Raw genomic sequence first — 17,628 nt, forward strand, 5'->3', positions numbered from 1 at the left:
GATTCTACACTCAAACAGTCCCTTATTTGGTATTGTCCAGTGCCCTAACCCCCCTGGTTGGCCTAGAGATATGCACCCCTCCCCTCTCCAGATTGACCACAGCTTTTATGGCCTGTCACTCTATGTTGGTCAGTCTTTACACACATACATCTGTATTGTTTGTGTGTGTGTGTGTAACAAAACAATATTCATCTTCATACAATATGGTAGCAGGCTATAGTGCATAAACATAAATCCTAACAGCACTGTACCTCCGTTTATAATTACAACCCATCACATCCAGGCTGTATCACAACGGGTCGTGATTGGGAGTCCCATAGGGTGGCGCACAATTGGCCCAGCGTCGTCCGGGTTTGACCGGTGCAGGCCGTCATTGTAAATAAGTATTTGTTCTTAACTGAAAAGCCCAAATAAAGGTAAATACAAATTACAAAACGATAATTAGGTGAGCAGGTTTATAAAAAGAATTGTGTTTTTATACATTTGGTCCTCGTTAGTATAGTGGTCAGTATCCCCGCCTGTCACGCGGGAGACCGGGGTTCAATTCCCCGACGGGGAGAATATCTTTTTTTGTTTGAACCTTTTTCAATGTTGATTTGTAATCGATATACCTGAAACCTCACCATTTTTCTTGGATGAACATTTGTGTTCATTATGCGCATCAGTAATTGGTTGTAGAATAATGTAGAATATGATCATTAAACATCATGATTGGCTATAAGGTCCCGTGTGGCTCAGTTGGTAGAGCATGGCGCTTGCAACGCCAGGGTTGTGGGTTCATTCCCCACGGGGGGACCAGGATGAATATGTATGAACTTTCCAATTTGTAAGTCGCTCTGGATAAGAGCGTCTGCTAAATGACTTAAATGTTAAATGTAATAAGGAGAACAGTATACATGCATTATATACTACACAAGCTTACAACTTACTTAACTTTGTTGTTAAAGTATAAAAAAACATGATATACCAAACCCACTCACAGGGTTGGTTCTCCGCTGAATTAGGTAAATCCGCTTTTAGTTTTAATGCACCTCATTTCTGGAACCAACTGCAAAATACACTGCAAGTGGACGCTTTGATGCCGCTCGGGCAATTTTAAAATATTGATTGAGGAACTATTTGCAGAGGAATGTTTCTGTTTTTCTTGATTGTTGTGCTTTATTTTTGTTTGTATTTGATTTTGTGTATGAATTGTATGTGCAGGGCTCCCTTGCGAAAAAGACCCTGGTCTTAATGCTGACTCCCTATTTTTAAAAAAGGTTACAAAAAATGTACAAACGTGTGTGTGTATATACAGTGGGGCAAAAAAGTATTTAGTCAGCCACCAATTGTGCAAGTTCTCCCACTTAAAAAGATGAGAGAGGCCTGTAATTTTCATCATAGGTACATTTCAACTATGACAGACAAAATGAGAAAAAAAAATCCAGAAAATCACATTGTAGGATTTATAATGAATTTATTTGCAAATTATGGTGGAAAATAAGTATTTGGTCAATAACAAAAGTTTATCTCAATACTTTGTTATATACCCTTTGTTGGCAATGACAGAGGTCAAACGTTTTCTGTAAGTCTTCACAAGGTTTTCACACACTGTTGCTGGTATTTTGGCCCATTCCTCCATGCAGATCTCCTCTAGAGCAGTGATGTTTTGGGGCTGTTGCTGGGCAACACGGACTTTCAACTCCCTACAAAGATTTTCTATGGGGTTGAGATCTGGAGACTGGCTAGGCCACTCCAGGACCTTGAAATGCTTCTTACGAAGCCACTCCTTCGTTGCCCGGGCGGTGTGTTTGGGATCAATGTCATGCTGAAAGACCCAGCCACGTTTCATCTTCAATGCCCTTGCTGATGGAAGGAGGTTTTCACTCAAAATCTCACGATACATGGCCCCATTCATTCTTTCCTTTACACGGATCAGTCGTCCTGGTCCCTTTGCAGAAAAACAGCCCCAAAGCATGATGTTTCCACCCCCATGCTTCACAGTAGGTATGGTGTTCTTTGGATGCAACTCAGCATTCTTTGTCCTCCAAACACGACGAGTTGAGTTTTTACCAAAAAGTTCTATTTTGGTTTCATCTGACCATATGACATTCTCCCAATCTTCTTCTGGATCATCCAAATGCTCTCTAGCAAACTTCAGACGGGCCTGGACATGTACTGGCTTAAGCAGGGGGACACGTCTGGCACTGCAGGATTTGAGTCCCTGGCGGCGTAGTGTGTTACTGATGGTAGGCTTTGTTACTTTAGTCCCAGCTCTCTGCAGGTCATTCACTAGGTCCCCCCGTGTGGTTCTGGGATTTTTGCTCACCGTTCTTGTGATCATTTTGACCCCACGGGGTGAGATCTTACGTGGAGCCCCAGATTGAGGGAGATTATCAGTGGTCTTGTATGTCTTCCATTTCCTAATAATTGCTCCCACAGTTGATTTCTTCAAACCAAGCTGCTTACCTATTGCAGATTCAGTCTTCCCAGCCTGGTGCAGGTCTACAATTTTGTTTCTGGTGTCCTTTGACAGCTCTTTGGTCTTGGCCATAGTGGAGTTTGGAGTGTGACTGTTTGAGGTTGTGGACAGGTGTCTTTTATACTGATAACAAGTTCAAACAGGTGCCATTAATACAGGTAACGAGTAGAGGACAGAGGAGCCTCTTAAAGAAGAAGTTACAGGTCTGTGAGAGCCAGAATCTTGCTTGTTTGTAGGTGACCAAATACTTATTTTCCACCATAATTTGCAAATAAATTCATTAAAAATCCTACAATGTGATTTTCTGGATTCTTTTTCTCATTTTGTCTGTCATAGTTGAAGTGTACCTATGATGAAAATTACAGGCCTCTCTCATCTTTTTAAGTGGGAGAACTTGCACAATTGGTGGCTGACTAAATACTTTTTTGCCCCACTGTATATATATACAGTTGACGTCGGAAGTTCACATACACCTTAGTCAAATTCATTTAAACTCAGTTTCACAATTCATGACATTTAATCCTAGTAAAAATTCCCTGTCTTAGGTCAGTTAGGATCACCACTATTATAAGAATGTGAAATGTCAGAATAATAGTAGAGAGAATGATTTATTTCAGCTGTTATTTCTTTCATCACATTCCCAGTGGGTCAAAAGTCTACATACACTCAATTAGTATTTGGTAGCATTGCCTTTAAATTGTTTAACTTGGGTCAAACGTTTCGGGTAGCCTTCCACAAGCTTCCCACAATAAGTTGGGTGAATATTGGCCCATTCCTCCTGACAGAGTTGGTGTAACTGAGTCAAGTTTGTAGGCCTCCTTGCTCGCACACGCCTTTTCAGTTCTGCCCACAAATGTTCTATGGGATTGAGGTTAGGGCATTGGGCCACTCCAATACCTTGACTTTGTTGTCCTTAAGCCATTTTTCCACAACTTTGGAAGTATGCTTATCATTGTCCATTTGGAAGACCCATTTGCGACCAAGCTTTAACATCCTGACTGATGTCTTCAGATGTTGTTTCAATATATCCACATAATTTCCTCCCTCATGATGCCATCTATTTTGTGAAGCGCACCAGTTCCTCCTGCAGCAAAGCACCCCCACAACATGATGCTGCCATCCCCGTGCTTCACAGTTGGGATGGTGCTCTTCGGCTTGCAAGCCTCCCCTTTTTCCTCCAAACATAACAATGGTCATTATGGCCAAACAGTTCTATTTTTGTTTCATCAGACCAGAGAACATTTCTCCAAAAAGTACAATCTTTGTCCCCATGTGCAGTTACAAACCGTAGTCTGGCTTTTTTAGGGCGGTTTTGGAGCAGTGGCTTCTTCTTTGCTGAGCGGCCTTTCAGGTTATGTCGATATAGGACTCGTTTTACTGTGGATATAGATACTTTTGTACCTGTTTCCTCCAGCATCTTCACAAGGTCCTTTGCTGTTGTTCTGGGATTGATTTGCACTTGTCGCACAATTGCTAGATTTTTTATATATATTTTTTGCATGTAAACAAAAAATAGTGCACTGATGTGTCCTAAAAGGAGCATTGGTGGAAAATCTGATGGCCGAATGGTAAAGAACATCTAGCCGCTCGAGAGCACCCTTACCTGCCGAACTTTAAATTATTTCCCCCTAATCTAGCATGGGTAGGATGGTCATCTGAATCAGGGTTAGTTTGGCGGCTGTGGTGGAAGAGGAGTTATTACGATAGAGGAAACCAAGTTTAGATTTAACCTTAGCCTGCAGCTTTGATATGTGCTGAGAGAAGGACAGTGTACCGTCTAGCCATACTAGATGGTACACGGCCATACTAGTACTTGTATGATGTGACTACCCCGAGCTCTAAACCCTCAGGTAGTAATCACACCGGTGGGGAGAGGGGCTTTCTTCTTACCAAACCACATGACCTTTGTTTTGGAGGTGTTCAGAACCACGTTAAGGGCAGAGAAAGCTTGTTGGACACTAAGAAAGCTTTTTGTAGAGCGTTTAACACAAAATACAGGGAGGGGCCAGCTGAGTTTAAGAAGGTATCATCTGCATATAAATGGATGAGAGAGCTTCCTACTGCTTGAGCTATGTTGTTGATGTAAATCCAGAAGAGCGTGGGGCCTTGGATCGAGCATTGGGGTACTCCCTTGGTGACAGGCAGTGGCTGAGACAGCAGATGTTCTGTCTTTATGCACAGCACTCTTTGAGAGAGGTAGTTAGCAATCCAGGCCAAAGACCCTCAGAGACACCAATATTCCTTAGCCTGCCCACAAGAATGGATTGGTCTACCATATCAAAAGCTTTGGCCAAGTCAATAAAATAGCATCACAACATTGCTTAGAATCAAGGGCAATGGTGACGTCATTGAGGACCTTTAAGGATGCAGTGACACATCCATAACCTGAGCGGAAACCAGATTGCATATCCGTGAGAATACTATAGATATCAAGAAAGCCAGTCAGTTGATTATTGACAAGTTTTTGATAAACAGGGCAAAATAGAAATTGGTCTATAACAGTTAGGATCAAATTGATTTCCCTTTTTATAATAAAGGACGCACATGGCTGCCTTCCAAGCAATGGGAACCTCCCCAGAGAGGAGAGACTAGGTTAAAAAGGTCAGAGATATGCTTGGCGATGATGGAGGCAGCAACCCTAAAGAAGAAAGGGTCTAAACCATCTGAAAGAGATGGTTTTTTGGGGTCAAGTTTATGGAGCTCCTTTAGCACCTCGGACTCAGTGACCGCCTGCAGGGAGAAACTTTGTAGGTGGGGCAGTGGAAAAAGGAGCATCGGGGATAGTCACATTAGAAGAGGTGGGAGATGAGGAAATGTTGGACGGGCAAGGAGGCATGGCAGAGTCATGTGCTGTGAAAGGGGCGAGGAATGGAGGAAACTAGTACGGAGGAAGCAAGGATTTGACGGCAAGTGGGTGGGTGGGTAAAATGCAATATAACCATAAAAAAGCATAGTGATACAGAAGTCTGACTGCCTCTCATTTTAATGCAGTGTCTGTGTCACTCCTACTTATTTGCAATTTCAAAACTCTAAATACCAACTGGATTAAAATAGACTCCAGGGTTAATTGTTGCTCATTACTGCAGTCTAGTGGAATTAAGAGGCAACTACATACCATTTAATGTAATTAAATAGGCCCTTTTCTGAAATTTTGATAAGAACCCCCAAAATCATTGTTTATATCCATGAAAGCACATATCTGATTGTCAATACATAGAGTTTTACGTGTGCATATGTGAGAGCGTTAAAAAGATAGGACATTTCGAGAATAATTTTGTGCACTGTGGCACAAGAAACAGGTGTGAGGAGTCTGAATAAGAATGACAGAGTCTGGGTCCCTTGATAGGATAGAGGGGACAGACCTGTGAGCTTGTCTCATTAAAACACAGGTGTTAAATATCTTGTACAACGTGATATACGGTGCATTCGGAAAGTATTCAGACCCCTTCCCGTTTTCCACATTTTGTTATGTACAGCCTTATTCTAAAATGGATTAAAACAACAACAACAAAATCCTCATCAATCTACACACATTACCCTATAATGACAAAGCGAAAACAGGTTTGATTATAATAATATTTTAGAGAGTCCATTTTTGATTGACGCAACAGTCACACTGTTTTTACACAGAAACTTTTTGAACAAACACAGTCCTTACAAAGTTATGTCCTGAATAATACAAGTTTATTTTTTAATGCAATGTTCAGACATTCACATTAGTAGCAACAGCATACACAATCATCCAAAACGGAAAATGTAAGCTACATTATTCCTACCGCCAACTATACGTAACACAAGCGGTCATATTTAGATAACTCTCGGGTGACAGAAACCACAATATGAATTAGCTAATAGCAATTACTATTTATAAATCATCACATCACAGGTGAGCTCAACATTGATCGAAATAAGGTAAACACTTTCTAGGTATCGAAAGTAATCCTGTGATGGGTAGTTTGTGCTCGCAGCCATGTTTGTTTTTTGAGTCAACCAAAGATTAAAAGAGGAGACAAGATGATTTTGGTCTGTTTGCAGTATGCATGTTGAAGGGGGTGTGTCGTCTACGATCATTCACTTCCCTTCATTCACTTCCGGAGGTTTACCCGAAAGATGAGTGAACCATTCCTTCATCTCATTATAACGTCTTTGATCTGACAGACGTTTACGTGACACCCAGAATGCATTGTATAATGTCAACAAACATGGCGCCACACATAGCTGGCAAATAGCTGCGCATTAGCTCATTATAATCAGTTCAACCTTCAAAAAAGTATTTTACACACATCATAGGTGTCCATTACAATCTTTGCAATAATCGGAATGCATTATTTGTCACCAGTACCTGAAAACCTGTGAATAAAACTGTAAATACATAATGCTCCATACATACATACTGTATACATTTGCAAAAATGTCCAAAAACATGTTTTCACTTTGTATTAGGTATTTTGTGTAGATGATGAGCAAATTATAATTAAAAAAAAATCTATTTTAGAATAAGGCTGTAACGTCACAAGTTGGAAAAAGTTGAGGGGTCTGAATATTTTCCGAATGCACTGTATACATAATATTCCTTGTAAAAATAAAATGTCATACATGGACACAACAATTGAATATAAAGGGAAATAATGAATTAAATGCGCCTTATCCTATAATGATGACTTAATCAGTGCTTAACAGTGCTGAAATTCTGCAGATAAATAATGAAACATGCTCAATTTGGTTTAAATAATGCAAAAACAGAGTGTTGGAGAAGAAAGTAAAAGTGCAATATGTGCCATGTAAAAAAGCTAACGTTTAAGTTCCTCGTTTAAGTTCCTTGCTCGGAGCACCTCAGCTACGCTCAAGGTCATAAACGATATCGTAACCGCCATCGATAGGAAACAATACTGTGCAGCCGTATTCATTGACCTGGCCAAGGCCTTTGACTCTGTCAATCACCACATCCTCATTGGCAGACTCGACAGCCTTGGTTTCTCTAATGATTGCCTCGCCTGGTTCACCAACTACTTCTCTGATCGAGTTCAGTGTGTCAAATCGGAGGGTCTGTTGTCCGGGCCTCTGGCAGTCTCTATGGGGGTGCCACAGGGTTCAATTCTTGGACCGACTCTCTTCTCTGTTTACATCAATGATGTCGCTCTTGCTGCTGGTGATTCTCTGATCCACCTCTACGCAGACGACACTATTCTGTACACTTCTGGCCCTTCTTTTGACACTGTGTTAACAACCCTCCAGGCGAGCTTCAATGCCATACAACTCTCCTTCCGTGGCCTCCAACTGCTCTTAAATACAAGTAAAACCAAATGCATGCTCTTCAACCGATCGCTGCCTGCTCCTGCCCGCCTGTCCAACATCACTACTTTGGACGGCTCTGACTTAGAATATGTGGACACCTACAAATACCTAGGTGTCTGGTTAGACTGCAAACTCTCCTTCCAGACTCACATCAAACATCTCCAATCCAAAGTCAAATCTAGAATTGGCTTCCTATTCCGCAACAAAGCATCCTTTACTCATGCTGCCAAACATACCCTTGTAAAACTGACCATCCTACCAATCCTCGACTTCGGTGATGTCATTTACAAAATAGCCTCCAAAACCCTACTCAATAAATTGGATGCAGTCTATCACAGTGCCATCCGTTTTGTCACCAAAGCCCCATATACTACCCACCACTGCGACCTGTACACTCTCGTTGGCTGGCCCTCGCTTCATACTCGTCGCCAAACCCACTGGTTCCAGGTCATCTACAAGACCCTGCTAGGTAAAGTCCCCCCTTATCTCAGCTCGCTGGTCACCATAGCAGCACCTACCTGTAGCACGCGCTCCAGCAGGTATATCTCTCTAGTCACCCCCAAAACCAATTCTTCCTTTGGACGCCTCTCCTTCCAGTTCTCTGCTGCCAATGACTGGAACGAACTACAAAAATCTCTGAAACTGGAAACACCTATCTCCCTCACTAGCTTTAAGCACCAGCTGTCAGAGCAGCTCATAGATTACTGCACCTGTATATAACCTATCTACAATTTAGCCCAAACAACTACCTCTTTACCTACTGTATTTATTTATTAATTTATTTTGCTCCTTTGCACCCCTTTATTTCTGTCTCTACTTTGCACTTTCTTCCACCGCAAACCAACCATTCCATTGTTTTTTTAGTTTTTATTTTACGTGCTGTGTTGTACTCACTTCGCCTCCATGGCCTTTTATATTTTTATTTATTTATACATATATTTGTTTGCCTTCACCTCCCTTATCTCACCTCACTTGCTCACATTGTATATAGACTTATTTTTTTTTATTTTTTTTCACTGTATTATTGACTATATGTTGTTTTACTCCATGTGTAACTATGTGTTGTTGTATGTGTCGAACTGCTTTGCTTTATCTTGGCCAGGTCGCAATTGTAAATGAGAACGTGTTCTCAATTTGCCTACCTGGTTAAATAAAGGTTAAATAAAAAAATAAATAAATAAATAAATGAGAACATATGAAAGCTGGTGGTTCAATATTCCCAGTTCTTCAATATTCCCAGTTAAGAAGTTATAGGTTGTAGTTATTATAGGAATTATGACGCATCGACTATTTCTCTCTATACTATTTGCATTTCATAAACCTTTGACTATTGGATGTTCTAATAGGCACTTTAGTATTGCCAGCCTAATCTCAGGAGTTGATAGGCTTGAAGTCATAAACAGCGCTGTGGGGCAAATGCAGTAAAGTTTGAATTAATTCTTACGAGCCTGCTGCCGCCTACCACCGCTCAGTCAGACTGCTCTATCAAATCATAGACTTAATTATAATATAATAAACACAGAGATACGAGCCGTTTGTCATTAAAATGGTCAAACCCGCAAGCTATCATTTCGAAAACAAAACGTTTATTCTTTCAGTGAAATACGGAAACGTTCCGTATTTTATCGAACGGGCGACAACCCTAAGTCTAAATATTGTTATATTGCACAACCTTCAATATTATGTCATTATTATGTCAAATTCGGACAAATAAATTTGCAACGAGCCAGGCGGCCCAAACTGTTGCATATACCCTGACTGCGTGCAATGAACGCAAGAGAAGTGACTCAATTTCCCTAGTTAATATTGCCCGCTAAATATGCAGGTTTAAAATATATACTTCTGTGTATTGATTTTAAGAAAGGCATTGATGTTTATGGTTAGGTACATTCGTGCAACGATTGTGCTTTTTTCACGAATGCGCTTTTGTTAAATCATCCCCAGTTTGGCGAAGTAGGCTGTGATTCGATGATAAATTAACGGGCACCGCATTGATTTTATGCATGCAGGACAAGCTAGTTAACCTAGTAATATCATCAACCATGTGTAGTGATGATGTGAAGATTGATTGTTTTTTATAAGTTAAGTTTGATGCTAGCTAGCAACTTACCTTGGCACCTTGCTGCACTCGTGTAACAGGTGGTCAGCCTGCCACGCAGTTTCCTCGTGGAATGCAATGTAATCGGCCATAATCGGCGTCCAAAAATGCCGAGTATGTCCATTATTAGGCTCTAATTAATCGGTTGACCTCTAAAAGAGACATCTGTTACACAATACACCAAAAAGTGTAATGACATTTCGCGATTGTCATTAGGCCAGTATTTATGCGTCCACTGTTGTCTGCTTATCTCTGCCTTGGCAAAATTGCAGTGTTTTCATCTAACCACATCACTTTTTGAGCATAGTTTCCACCAGTTTTCAAGTCCATTCGTTCATTTTTCATGCCTGACATGCTGTGATGATAACAAGCGGTGTAATAGCCTACAGTTTTCTTGACATTTTAGTTTTAATTATTGTGATAGGCTCATGTTTTACCGGTACGGCATACCCCCACTATTTATTTCGCGGGACACAATATTGGACCATATGAGTTTACTTTCACGCCATGGCTGTAACACAACAGAATGCAGTCAATTGGGTGTGAATACTTTCTGAAGGCTCTGTACCTCAGTGTATAATTACAACCCATCACATTCAAAAACGATAATTAGGTTATTTTATTTAAACCAAAGTGACTGGGGCTAATCGCAAGTGTATCTATCTGTTGTTTTGTTTGGAATGAGCATTTTATGGAGATATTTTTTTCCCGAAATTGCATGATTGGAAAATTGCATTAATCTCTGCAGCGCAATCTGCACGTCATGGATGTGGTGGCAACAGTTTTGTGGAGAAGTTATTTTGGCCTCCCAGGTTTAGGCTATTTATCCGAGCTAGAGCGCTATCTGGTGGTCATACTATTGATATATTTATTGATTTCTAATCTTACTCCAGCTGGCCAATTGAGATGCAAATGATGAGTGCCATATTTCATGTATTCTTACCAAAAAGAACTGTATAGCTCTATTTATAGATCTAGATTTGAATGCAGAGATAAGCATTGGTGGTTCAGTGGTAGAATTCTCGCCTGCCACGCGGGAGGCCCGGGTTCGATTCCCGGCCAATGCATTAGTATCTTTTACTTCGGTCACCCATGTTATTTTGGTGCATAGAAGGGTTGGTTGTTAAACATGTATACGCAGGGCCCAGCTGTAAAAGAGACCTTGGTCTCAGTCTGTGTTACTTGTTGAAATAAAGGTATAATAAATAATAATATTTTGTCTCCAATGTTTATTGAAAACATAAATAAATGTGCATAATGAGTACTTGTTGTCTCTCAAATATATTGTTACAGTTGTTGGTTAGCTAGCTAGTGATTTTTTTGCCATATTAACATTGACGTGACATCAGTTAAAACACCTCAAAACAAGACATGGTATCAAGAACAAGATAAAACTAGCTGAAACACAACAGAATGTAGACAAAGTCAATGTGGTGTGAATACTTTCTGAAGGCACTGTACTGCCGTTTATAATTACAACCCGTCACATTCAAGCTGTACCTATCAGGGCACAAGGCGAGACCCAGATGCAGACACAGGAGGCAGACGGTTGGAGTCTTGCAATGTTTAATAATCCAAAGGGGTAGGCAAGAGAATGGTTGTGGACAGGCAAAAAAGGTCAAAACCATATCAGAGTCCAGAAGGTACAGAGTGGCAGACAGGCTCATGGTCAAAGCAGGCGGGTACAGAGTCCAGAAACAGGCAAGGGTCAAAACCGGGCGGACTAGAAATAAGGAGAATAGCAAAAAGGAGCATGGGAAAAACACGCTGGTTGACTTGACTAAACATACAAACGAACTGGCACAGAAAGACAGGAAACACGGATAAATACACTGGGGAAAATAAGCGACACCTGGAGGGGGTGGAAACAATCCCAGGAACAGGTGAAACAGATCAGGACGTGACAGTACCCCCCCCCCCCCCTCCACATGGCTCTTACACCTGGGCGCATGGCTGGCTGACTGGGGTGTCTGCGGTGAAGAAAAAAAAGAAGCTTGCTCGGATTGACCGATAGTTTGGGGATGGAATCCGGATGACAGACTGGCCGATGACCCAATAAGGGTGCAGAATGCCTTCCAGAACTGAGACGAGAACCCCGATTGGAGACCATGTCTACCGGGAGTCCATGGATCCGGAAGACATGCTGCACCATAAGCTGGGCCGTCTCCTTGGCAGAAAGTAGTTTGGGGAGAGGGATGAAATGAGCGGCCTTGGAGAACCGATTGACTACCGTCAGAATGACAGTGTTGCCATCAGATGGAGGGAGCCCAGTGACAAAGTCCAGAGATATGAGACCAGGGACGATGAGGGACCGGTTGTGACTGAAGGATGCCAGAAAGTCTTGTTCTGAGCACACACTGTGCATGCGGCGACGAAGGCAGAGACGTCAGGGACCATTGTGGGCCACCAGAAACATTGTTGGAGGAAGGCTAGTGTACGACGGGACCCTGGATGACAGGTCAGCCTGGAGGAATGAGCACATTCCAGGACCCGGGACCAGACTGGATTAGGGAAAAACAGCCGGTTAGCCGGGCCCCCTTCAGGTCCAGGCTGGGAGCATTGTGCCTCGCGGACCAGGTTCTCAATACCCCAATCCACAGTGGCAGCAAGGCATGAGGTAGGGAGAATGGTTTCTGAGACTGAGCGTTTGGCAGAGGAACTGTATAGACGGGAGAGGGCATCAGGCTTCACATTCTTTGACCCTGGGCGATAGGAGATGGAAGTTAAATCTGGTAAACAGGTGGCCCACCGGGCCTGCCTGGAGTTGAGGCGCTTGGCTGTACAGAGATATTCCAGGTTTTTATGGTTGGTCCAGACCAGGAATGGCTGTTCTGTTCTTTCCAGCCAGTGCCTCCACTCTTCCAACGCCATCGTCACCGCCAGGAGTTCTCGGTTGCCAACATCGTAGTTCCTCTCAGCAGGATTAAGACGATGGGACAGGAAGGCACAGGGATAAAGCTTTTGGTCCTGGGCAGATCGCTGGGACAGGATGGCCCCCACTCCAACATCTAAATTATCCACTTCTACCACAAATTGATGCAAGGTGTCCGGATGGATGAGGACGGATGCTGTTGTGAACCAATGCTTCAGGTCCACAAAGGATTTGTCGACAGCTGGAGACCATTTGAACGGTACCTTGCGGGAGGTGAGTGCCGAGAGGGGGGCCGCCAGGGTGCTGTAGTCCCGAATGAAACAGCGGTAGAAGTTTGCAAACCCAAGAAACCATTGCAACTGCACCCTGGACATTGTTTGAGGCCAATCCACCACTGCTTTCACCTTTCCAGGATCCATCTGAACATTGCCCTCAGCAATGACATATCCCAGAAAGGTGATTGTAGAGCGGTGGAACTCACTTCTCGGCTTTCACGAACAGTTGGTTCTCTAGGAGGCGCTGAAGAACCTGTCTGATATGAAGAACATGTTCTTGTGCAGATCGGGGAAAAAAACAGGATGTCGTCAAGGTACACGAACCGGTTTAGAATGTCCCAAAGTACATCATAGACCAAAGCCTGGAAAACAGCAGGGCTTAGTGAATCCAAATGGCATGACCTGGTACTCATAATGTCCACAGGCTGTGTTGAAGGCTATCTTCCACTCATCCCCCTCGCGTATCTGAACCAGGTGGTAGGCATTTCGAAGGTCCAACTTGGAAAATATGGTGGCCCCCGGAGAGGTTCAAACAGAGAGGAGAGGTAGGGAGTAACAATTTGTGACTGTAATGTCATTAAGTCCCCGGTAGTCCGAGCCTCCCGGTAGTCAATACACGGACACAGGGTTTTGTCCTTCTCCACAAAGAAAAACCCTGCGCCGGCAGGAGATGCAGACGGACGGACGGCCCCAGTGGCCAGAGATTCATCTATGTACTCCTCCATAGCTTTGGTCTCTAGTCCAGACAGAGAATACAATCGACCCCGAGGTGTAGTGCCTGGTTGAAGATCAATGGCACAATCATAAGGACGGCGCGGGGGAAGGGAAGTAGCACGTGCCTTACTGAATACTTCCAGGAGGTCATGGTATTCTGTGGGGATAGCAGAGACATCCACAGTCTTGCTAACATCCAGAGGAAGACGACTTGAGGAAGGCTGTGCTGCTTGAAGGCAGTGGGAATGGCAAAATGGGCTTCAACCCAGGATGGAGCTTGAGGCCCAATCAATCATCGGATTGTGCTTTTGAAGCCATGAGAAAATCCCAAAACAACCGGAACATGGGGAGATGCAATGAGGAGGAACTGTATGGTCTCACTGTGGTTACCAGAAACCCGTAATTGATTTGGCACAGTACAATGGGTGACTTCCCCTATAGGGCGGCCGTCCGGTGCCCTAGCATCCATGGGCACAGAGAGGCTGAGTGGGAATACCAAGCTCCGAAGCAATAGTGGAATCCATAAGACATTCATCAGCCCCAGAGTCAATGAGCACTCGGAGAGACTTAGATTGTTCTACTCACAGCACAAGCACAAAAAGGGGTGTGCGGGTGGTGGGAATTAGAGAACTCCCAGTCTGACTCACCATAGTACTGGTACCCACTAGAGACAAGGGTTTCCAATAGGGCAGGTAGCTATAAAATGTCCTGCCCCTCCACAGTACAGACAAGAGTTATTATTCATCCTTCGTGAGCATTCCCCAACTGATAACCAAGCTCTTCCCAACTGCATAGGCTCAGGAGTATCCAACTCACCCGTCGTAGATTCCCGAGAGGGCTTGGGTGGCTTCGAATCCTCTCGGAAGAGCTGCCTTCGGAAACTTCCGGATTCCCTTGGAGGTGAACGCGCCATAGCGGGTGCACGAGTGTGCCCAAGACCAGACCTCCTCTCACTCTTGCGTTCCCTTAGGCGTCCATCAATTTTAATGGTAAGGGCGATAAGGAGTCGAGATCCAACGGCAATTCCCGAGCAGCTAGCTCATCCTTCACTTCCTCAGATAATCCGTGCAAGAAAGTATCGAAAAGAGACTCCGGATTCCAGGCACTCTCGGTGGCCAACGTGCGAAAATCAACTGCATAGTCTGCCACACTACGGGAGTTGACGTAAGTCAAGCAGTTTACTGGCCGCCTTTCTCCCAAAGACCGGAGACTCAAATACCTTTCTCACTTCTGCCATGAATTCCTCCAGATGACCACAAATGGCAGATTGTTGCTCCCAAACTGCCGTAGCCCAGGAAGGTGCCCTTCCCAACATTAGCGTAATAATATACGCTATCTTTGAGCTTTCTGAAGGAAACGAAGATGGCTGTAGCTCAAAAATAAGTGAGCACTGAGAAAGAAAACCCCGGCAGGTACCAGGATTCCCCGAATATCGCTCTGGAGGTGTTAAGCGGGGTTCTCGGGGAGCCGGGATAGGCTGTACAAACTCACCACAGATAGGGGAAAAAATTACTGGGTGATTGGGTTTTTTCCCCAGAGGTGGCAGGTAGCCTCTGAGCTAACTCCCTGATTTGCTCATAATAGCCTTTTACCCATGGTCGTGGCGTTCCGTCAAGGACCTGAGCCCTTCCAAAAGGCCCTGTACCAACTCATGTCTCCTAATGGTGGCTCCCTGCAGGTAGACAGCGTGGCGGAGTTGGTCCAAGTCTGCTGGGTCTGTCATGGCCAGTTCGTACTATCTGGACACAAGGCGCAGATGCAGACACAGGAGACAGATGGTTGGAGTCTCAATGTTTAATAATCCAAAGGGGTAGGCAAGAGAATGGTCATGTACAGGAAAAAAGGTCAAAACCAGATCAGAGTCCAGGAGGTACATACTGGCAGACAGGCTCGTGGTCAAGGCAGGCAGAACAGTCAGGCAGTCCAGAAACAGGCAAGGGTCAAAACCGGGAGGACTACGGGAAAAACACGCTGGTTGACTTATTATTATTCTACCTTTATTTCAACAACACAGACTGAGACCAGGGTTTCTTTTACAGCTGGGCCCTGCGTATACATGTTTACAAATACAGTTTAGGTACAATGATTAAGAAACTAAGCAAGACAAACAAAACGATCATAGATAACACAAAAAAATACAGCAGCAGAATACATTTACACATTGGTAATTCCCTAACAGCACAAAAACTTGCATTACCCGAAACAGTTACAAGCAATACAAAAATAAAAATCCTCCAATAAATATTTAAAATGGGCAAGGGGGACAAGTCTCAAGTTTAAGTTTAGTCTGCAGGCTATTCCATAAGCAAGGAGCGTAACAGGAAAAGGCAGCCATACCCAACTCTGTGGAAATCGCATGGGCCTCAATTGTAATTTATGCTTGAGACCTGGTTTTAGGAAATATAATTCTAATATTAATGAGTGATGATAAATAAGAAGGTAGTTTATTCAGAAGTGCTTTAACTAAACATACAAGATGAACTGGCACAGAGAGACAGGAAACACAGGGATAAATACACTGGGGAAAATAAGCGACACCTGGAGGGGGTGGAGACAATCACAGGAACAGGTGAAACAGATCAGGGCTGTCTGGGACTCCCATAGGGCGGCGCACAATTGGCCCAGCGTCGTCCGGGTTTGGCGGGTATAGGTCGTTATTGTAAATAATAATCTGTTCTTAACTGACTTGCCTATTTGAAATTAAGGTAATGAAAAAATAAAAATGCAAAAATGATAATTAGTTGATCAGTTTTATAAAAACCATTGTGAACAATACATGTGGTCCTCGTTAGTATAGTGGTCAGTATCCCCGCCTGTCACGCGGGAGACCGGGGTTCAATTCCCCGACGGGGAGGACAGGTTTTTTTAAACGTTTTTCAATGATTTGTAATCGATATACCTGAAACCTCACCATTTTTCTTGGATGAACATTTGTGTTCGTTATGCGCATCAGTAATTGGTTGTCATGGGCAAGAGATAATGTAGAATATGATCATTAAACATCATGATTGGCTGTAAGGAGAACAGTATACATGCATTATATACTACACAAGCTTACAACTTACTTAACTTTGTTGTTAATAAAGTATACAAAAAACATGATATACCAAACCCACTCGCAGGGTTGGGTCTCCGCTGAATTAGGTAAATCCGCTTTTAGTTTTAATGCACCTCATTGCTGGAACCAACTGCAAAATACACTGCAAGTGGACGCTCTGATGCCGCTAGGGCAATTTTAATAATATTGATTAGGGAACTATTTGGTGAGGAATGTTTCTGTTTTTCTTGATTGTTGTGCTTTATTTTTGTTTGTATTTGATTTTGTGTATGAATTGTATGTGCAGGGCTCCCTTGCGAAAAAGACCCTGGTCTTAACGGTGACTCCGTTTTTTAAGAAGGTAAACAAATAAAATTGTGTATATATATATAGAGAGAGAGAACGGTATTCAGCATTTCTTAAAACAACCTAAATCTATATGGAAATGAGAACTTGCTTTATAGAAGCTACTGTAGTCTATGAGGCTATACTTAATACTCAGTAGGTGTATTTGGAGTAATTCTATCTGCAATGCTCAGTTTCCGTAGTGTAGTGGTTATCACGTTCGCCTAACACGCGAAAGGTCCCCGGTTCGAGACCGGGCGGAAACATATTTTCAAAAAGTAGCTTGGGCTTTGACCAATATTTGACAATAAACAATCAAATGAATACGTTACAGTCTTCATGGGTTGCACATTTTATAACATTCTTTTGCATTGTCAATTGGCGCTGATGAAGATTTAGTCAAAAGTGCATTATAGTGGCTTGGAAATTTCAAAAAGAAATTGGTTGGAAAACGCTTTGTCATCATTGTGATGTCGTCAGATAGACTTAAGATGCAGTATAACGTTAGCCAGCTAGCTAAGATTGAGGGAG

At 43.0% G+C, this 17,628-nt stretch overlaps 4 non-coding genes across 4 annotated transcripts; all 4 read left to right on the forward strand.

The window, feature by feature from the left end:
* Window positions 1-487: 487 nt before the first annotated feature.
* On the forward strand, window positions 488-559 carry trnad-guc (transfer RNA aspartic acid (anticodon GUC)). Its single transcript has one exon. It is a non-coding gene; the product is annotated as a tRNA-Asp (tRNA).
* A 10,291-nt stretch (window positions 560-10,850) lies between these two features.
* trnag-gcc (transfer RNA glycine (anticodon GCC)) lies at window positions 10,851-10,921 on the forward strand. The gene has a single exon. It is a non-coding gene; the product is annotated as a tRNA-Gly (tRNA).
* Window positions 10,922-16,497: 5,576 nt separating this feature from the next.
* On the forward strand, window positions 16,498-16,569 carry trnad-guc (transfer RNA aspartic acid (anticodon GUC)). Its single transcript has one exon. It is a non-coding gene; the product is annotated as a tRNA-Asp (tRNA).
* Window positions 16,570-17,290: 721 nt separating this feature from the next.
* On the forward strand, window positions 17,291-17,363 carry trnav-aac (transfer RNA valine (anticodon AAC)). The gene has a single exon. It is a non-coding gene; the product is annotated as a tRNA-Val (tRNA).
* Window positions 17,364-17,628: the final 265 nt, after the last annotated feature.

Source organism: Salvelinus alpinus, chromosome 16 (genome assembly GCF_045679555.1).
Source record: "Salvelinus alpinus chromosome 16, SLU_Salpinus.1, whole genome shotgun sequence".
In the NCBI taxonomy this organism is placed as follows: Eukaryota; Metazoa; Chordata; class Actinopteri; order Salmoniformes; family Salmonidae; genus Salvelinus; species Salvelinus alpinus.